Below are 7,773 nucleotides of genomic sequence, written 5' to 3'. Positions count from 1 at the left end.
TGTCTAAAATAATGACGTTCACTACTTCTTTCTTTTAGACATGCTTTTGTTATAATATTATTTATCATTTTATACTGATACGTCGTTATTTATCTTGCTAGTGTTTAATAAGAATGTTCTATTATGTACTTTGCCTAGACGTTATACTTTATTAAACGATATTTCGTTAAGTATTGTATGTTAAACTTCAAAACTCAACTTGTCTTCACACTACTAATTTAAATTAGTATAATTATATTTTTATTTTTACCTTTTAAATGACTACTAATCTAAATTTAATTATTTTATAAATTAAAATTATTATTTTATCTATTTTAATAACTACATTTTTAAAATTAAAAACATTATTTATGATAAATAACTATTCCATAATTTATTTATATATATATATATATATTACTTATTTATAATTATTTTCATAAAAAGTATTTTATAATTTATCAAAAATTTTCTTGGAATAGGAAAAACTGAACATTCTTCCACTAGTTATTTAAAAATATTATTGTTTCAAATTAATTAAAATAATTTTCGTTTAACTTAAAATATTAATTTCGCCTAACATAATACCAAATAAATATGTCAAATATTCAATTATTTAATTTGTGATTTTTTTTCTAGAATAATTAAAGATAAACAAGTCAAAGATTTATTTATTCATTTACTATGTGCGTATTCTATTGATGAAAAATAAATTTTATAATAATAAAAAAAAAGAATTTATATTAATAAAAAAATTTGAATATGGGATTTTTTATCTTTTTTTTTAATTTAATCTTAATCTTAACATTTTTAATCGTTACTTTCATACGCTCTAAAATTTACACAAAATTCAATCCATTAAAACAACTTTTTTATTAATAATTTCATTTTTTTTATGAGAAGTGTATTTTAGGTTAACCAACATTAGTTTATGCCTTAGCATATATACAAAAATAAGAAAAGACTTTCGTAATTTATTTTAATCAAACAATAATTGATTAATATTAGTTTAGACAGTTGCTTGATTAAATTTAAAAGAAAACGGTAAATATAATAGCTTAATCAATTAATATTAAACATTAATAAATTAAGTTAATGAAAATTGAAACATTGTTTCATTTTTGTATTAATTAATTATGGAATTAAGAACAAGACAATGCGGTCAAAAACATAATCTCATTCTTGGTGACTTAATCTCATTCTTGGTGACTTGTGCTAGCTGGTTTGATTTTGTTAGGCTGGCTGCTGAAATTTCGTTATTAGAATTTTCCAACAACTAGATCATGTTCTAAGGCATATCTATGAAAAACATTAAGCACAAAGCAAACCAATGAGAAATATAAATATCTATAGGCAAAGTGAATAAAAGAAGGCACAAAAAAAAATATCACACAACAAAATCTCTAAAAGAGTCATAAACGCTCAAATTGGCATGTGTGGAACACAAGTTCCCGATAACTATGTCAAAAACTTGTTAGCTATAGTGCGACAAGTAAAAAATATCGTTCTCTCTCAAGAGACTTGTGCAAAACTTGACAACTCTCACAATTCACAACTCATAAACACAAAAATACAAGAAAATCTTTTTGTATTTTTATCAAATAGTTTGTGCAAGGAAATGTAACATAAAATATTTACAATATATTGAGACTAGAGTTCAATCACTTCATTCTCATGCCTTGACAAACATTTCAATTACATATTCATGTCAAAATCAACTCACAAGCATACTCAAATCTTATCCCTAATAACTTTGAGCCTATGATAACTTATCAAGTTTTAATCCAATGAATTCTCAACAAGCAATAATTCATTAAGCTCAAGAGTTTAAGATTACTAATGAATCAAGTTCTATTTCTAGGCACAAGCATAGGCATTCAATTCCAAATCTAGATTCTAAAGATATTCCCAACATCTCAAGAATTTCAAATCAATAGGGTTGGGCAAAAATAATTGTACTCTGTATTATATTATACTTAAAATAAACTGATTTATTTTTACTAAAAACTAAATAATATATTTTCGGTTCAGTTTAAATAAACTGAACATATTTTATTTTTAGAACAGTTAACTGGTGTGAACTGTCTGAACTGTTTTTATTTTTTAAAGTTTCTTGTGTCCTCATTCCCGTTTCTCCCGTCAACTCACCTTTTCCTTTCTCCAATCATTACCCTTTTCAAATAATTATCAATAATTATTGTCTTCTTTGTTAGTTTTATAAGAAAAAACAAAATAAATATATAATTATATTAAAACGATTTTTTATAAATTCAAAATATTCCTCTTTCTCTCTAATCACTCTCTAATAAAGCCAATTTTTAATTAGTAAATAAAAGTCTTGTATATCTTAACAAGTTTCTTAATTTAACCCATTATTTTAAGATATTTAGTTTCAGGCCAACACGAATTCTTGTTAAACATTAAATAAACACGTGTTTACCCTCTTCAAAGGACAGTTGTTCCTTTTACTCCAAATTATTTTCTATATTAAATCACATTAACCATAAATACTCAATAACTTACAAATTAAGATAAAAATCTTCTTAAATTTTCAACCTGGAAGTCTTGCCCTGTTCTTTTTTATCTATAGTTGTAATAGCAACCAATATGAACAAAATTATAGTCCAATAGTTTCTTATCTTATAATATTTTTACCTATCATATAAACTTGTACTATAGTTTATTGGATTGGTTTTAATGTTTTTTTTGTATTTTTTTATAGTATGCTGTTGGAAATAACTGTGTAAGTTTAATTATTCAATTCTATGTTTTTCATAATAAAGTATTTCTTTTATCATATTCACATTATTTAATATAATATTTTATTTTGATAAAGCATTTTGATTATAATTTAAAATTTGTTTTATAATAAAGATTATTATGACCAGTGTCACTATGAGCGTTTGGGAAATTGGAAAATGTAGTTAATTGAATTGTAATGTGATAAACTAAAAACTAGTTAACTGAACTGTACTGCAATATAATTGAACTAGAAAATAGTTCACTTCAGTTAATTTGAATTATTTTTTAGTTTAGTACAGTTTTTTTGAACTGGTTTATAGTTAACTATAAATTTTTACAGTGCAGTACAGTACAGGACACTTTGCCCACCCCTACAAATCAAGTATGAAAACAATCCACATCAAGCATTAAGCATGGAAATTGAATACTAACATGAATAAGAAAAGCATATATCATTAATAACACAAAATTACACAAGAGTTTCATGTTTTACAACTAATCTCAACAAATAAGAATAGTCCTCCATGGTGGAGAACTTCGGGTTCTACAAATTAAAGAGATAGGGAAGAAATGGAAACCAAAGAGAAGATGCAAACTCTCTTCCAAGTTTATTGGCAACTACTCTATGCTCCTATTATGCCTTCCCTTCGCCTCAACACCTTCAATTCGTAGCTCGCTCCCTCGTTAACCCTAAGAAGGGAAAAACACCATGGATGAAGATTGAACATCCAAAGAGGAGTGAGAAAGCTTCCCAACACCCCAAATAACCTCTAAGGGCGTCTCTCAGTCACCTTAGGTCGAGAGTAATCGTGGAAGGAAGAAGAATTCCCCAAAGCTCGTGACAATGTTTAAATACCTCATTTAGACATGTTAGCAACATCGTCGCTTAGTGCAATATCAACACCACTCAACGTCATGTCAATTAAAATGAGAAAGGGGCTCTATGTCAAACCACCACTCAACGTTATTTCACACTGCTAAATGTCAGTGTTACAAGACCAAGTGGCGCTCAATGCCACTTTTGAGTTCTAGCTTGTTATCCTCCACCACAAAAGATTCCTATTTACTTATTTTACACTTATAAACAAGGATACTAGAGGTAAAACAAGCATAAAACTAAAATATAAAACAATACAAAATACACTAAACTTGAGGATACAATAAAATTAAAGCTATGAAAGAGTTAATTTATTAGTGACGATTAATAGACACATAAAAACAGGTGAAAATGGACCTTATCAATCGATTAATTTAGAATCGATAAAAGGATAAATTAAGCATTAAATCAATTAATTTTTTAAATAATCGATTAATATAGACTGGTTTCAATTTTTAGGTTTTAGAAAGAGCATTTTAGTCGATTAAGTCACTAATATAATCGATTAATATTGATAGTACTTAGTTTTTCTTTAAATCTTGCATCTTCTTTCATTTCTTTCTAATATTTTGACATTTTAAAATCAATAGAACGATAATGAGAGAGATCTGGGTGTCCTAAAATAAGATGAGTATCAGTTAATCCACCAACAAGTATAAATCAATTCACAAACTTGCGATAAAAAATAAACATTCATAAATAAAAATAGTACTGAATACAAGAGAGTTTCAAAGTGGTTTACGCCTCACTTCAACACTTAGGAGATTTAGTTCCTCATAATGGATGGAAAGAAGTTAATACATGAAAGTGTTTGTGAAAACTCTCTAAAGTCTTTCTCTGAATCTCTCTAAAGGAGTCTCTTAAAAGTTCTCCAAAAAATTCTATATAAAATAGAGGTGAAATCCTCTTTTTATAGACTTTAACATTGTGGTTTCAACGGTGGTGGCTTCCATGGCTCCAGCCATGAGGTATACTCCCAAGGTTGGTTTCCTCTATGGCTTAAGCTTTGTGTTTCTAGGTTGAAGCCTCCTGAGGTTACTTTTAGGGTGAAGGATTCTTCATGGCTTTAGTCTCAGGTCATGGCTCAAGTTTTTTCTCTAAGATGGATTTTCTTCGTGTAACTCAAGTCCCAGATTTCACACTGAAGTTACTTTACTGTATTTTTCTCAGAATTTCTTTATATTTTCATATTTTCTCTTTGACTCTCCGACTTAATCAAAACCTGCAAAACAAGTAAAATTGAGGTGATTAACACAAATATTTAACAGAATCAAAACAAGATAAGTGTCAAATTATCATCAAAACTAATTTATATTGGACACTTGTCACCTGTCTCCTGTCTCCTCCACCTTCCTCATCTCCTTTATGTTTCAAAATACCCAAGGTTTCATGTTCTTCTCTCTCACATGATAAACCCCAAAGTGCACAGGTTCCCGTCTTAAGCCTTCATCCAACCATTGCTCCTACTTTAGTGTGTGAGGGTTTCCTTCTCCTTCCTTAATACTCGTCGACCTCACTAACCTTGCAAACCTTGTCGATCTCGCCAACCTTGCCGACCTCACCAACTTCATTAACCTTCCTGACCTCATCGATTTTATTAATATCGCTGACTTCGTTAACCTTGTTAATCTCACCGACCTATTGACCTTGCCAACCTCGCTGATCTCACCAACCTCATCAACCTCGTATGCCTTGCCCCTCATGTCGACCCTACCGACCTCACCTACCTTGTCGGCCTCGCTTACCTCACATGCTTTGTAATCCTTACCAATCTTAATGTATTTTGCATATTTAGTATTTTCAAAAAAATCTATATATCATCAATCTTGATCTCTATAAAATATTTTTTAAAAATCTATATATCTATATATTTTTGTATATAATATTGTTTTCTTGCAGACAAAAAAAATAATGAAGATGACCGTTTATGAATAGTATTAGTAGTAGATTCTATAATTGAATGCCTTCATTAAAAGCAAACGGTGTTCTAAGTTTGATATTGATAAGACCATATATAAAACAATAATAGTAATAATAAATTAATGCTGGCTGCCCAAGTAATAACTGCTTATGCGGTTTACGACAGTATGCATAAATTGTGCTAGCTACAAATTATTCAAGTCAGAGGAGAATATTTTAGACTTACTTTTAACTATAATTAAAGAATAACATGAAATAATATCAAAGACATAATGTAGACATAATATAGATTAAAGGTTAAGTATGTTTTTAATTTTTAATTTTTTACATGAATCAAATTTTATTCTTTGTCATAAACTTTGGTATATTTTAGTTTCTAAAACAAATAAATGTAATCTTTCTAATTTAGCTAGGTCAATTAAATTTTGTTATATACTTATATAGTCTTTATTTTTCTTTTCATCAAAATTACTTAATCACTTAGTCATCGAATAACTTTTATAAAATCTAGTTAAAAACTCAAATGGCTCATATTCATTAAAATAAACTATCAAACATCAATCACATTTTTGTAACATGGCTCAAACAAATGAATACATCATGTTTTCAAAAGATTAATGTATTGAATGGATTCGTGAAACTCTGCACCTATCATGCTTGCTTAATCGTCTAGTGATATTCCAACTCTAAGGACCAATGTCCCCAACCAAGCCATGACAAGTTTAACCCTGCTAGCTCTCTACGTATGGTTCTCTTTGTCATATTATCTACCATGTGAAGCCTCTTTCGACTCACGCCACCTAGATATTTGACTATATGTGAGTGAAATACTAGTTGAGTCACGATAAAATCATCTAACAAATCCCCTCGAATGCACTTGGACTCACCCTAGATTAACATTTTCCTTTGGAAATAATTAATTTGACAACTATAGGACACTAGATTTTCACCAACAATCATACATTATCAAATATAACCTAATACAATCATAAATATAATTTGTGGCATGCGAAGAAAAAATATTTAGAAAAATATCAGCTGTTTTTTCTAGTAGCAGTTACCCAAAGTTACAACTCGGGGCCAAGTAATCATCACCCAACGCCACAAGGTTAGGACTCACATATTCACCATGAAACAAGCCTATGAGTTGGCTTCTGGTTAATGTTATTAAATAAATCTAAAATTTATATTAATTCTTAATGAACTCATACCTCAATTCATAATAAAATAGAATGCATAATCGTACCTAAATTTCCATTGAGAATTATATGGATTGTCGTATTAACAATAGCTATATGATCTTTCAAATGTAGAGAGTCTTAGGTACTTTTATCTTGGTTAGTACATATTTATATTTCTACCTTTAGTGGTATGAATGTATACCTCTACCTTGGTTGATAAGAATTTATATGTGAAGAGCATAAAATAGAACACACAAAGTATAGAAGACACAAAGTATGTAATATATAACTTTCTATTACAAAGAATAAATAGAGTATAAAAACATGTGATTAAACAATTTTTTTTTTCATAAATTAAAGAACCTAATATTAAGACGGAATATGTAGAATGATGATATAGTAATCAAACATTTTGGACTAGAAAAATACTATCACATAATAAATATGAAGCAAAATGGACCATCAAAGTCTCATCCAGATAATCATGTTAGAATTGAAATATCGAATAATCTTGTTTTAAATTAAACTCATTTATTACAAGAGCAAAGATAAATAGTTTATTTTCTTACTTTACTTTTTTGTCATAACTCTTGTGTTGTTCTTTGTATAATACAAGTAAAAAAAAAAATACATTCTATATTCTTAAATATCTAAAATAACATTCAAATAATCTCAACCATGAAAGTTGATATGTATTTGACATCTCATAAGAGTATGAGAAAAGATTCACCAGATTTTACGATAGTTGTCAAATGTTCTTAAGTCATTCTAAAAAAAAATTCATTTTACAAAAAAGATTATTTAACGTTTAATACAAAAATATGAATATAAAAAAATATGAGATTAAAAGTTAATATAGACAATGTCTAAAAACATTTAATTTATTATTCTTATATATATATATATATATATATATATATATATATATATATATAAATTTTCTAATTTAATCAGATTTATAATAACATGCTCGTAATTAATTATATTTATTATAATGTAATAATTATATTTATTATGATGTAATATTTTTTATAATATATTATAATACTATTTAATACAAGAATAAAAATAATA

This window comes from Vigna radiata, chromosome 9 (genome assembly GCF_000741045.1).
Source record: "Vigna radiata var. radiata cultivar VC1973A chromosome 9, Vradiata_ver6, whole genome shotgun sequence".
Classification (NCBI taxonomy): Eukaryota; Viridiplantae; Streptophyta; class Magnoliopsida; order Fabales; family Fabaceae; genus Vigna; species Vigna radiata.
The sequence above is the reverse complement of the archived record's forward strand: the minus strand, read 5'-3'. Positions refer to the sequence as shown.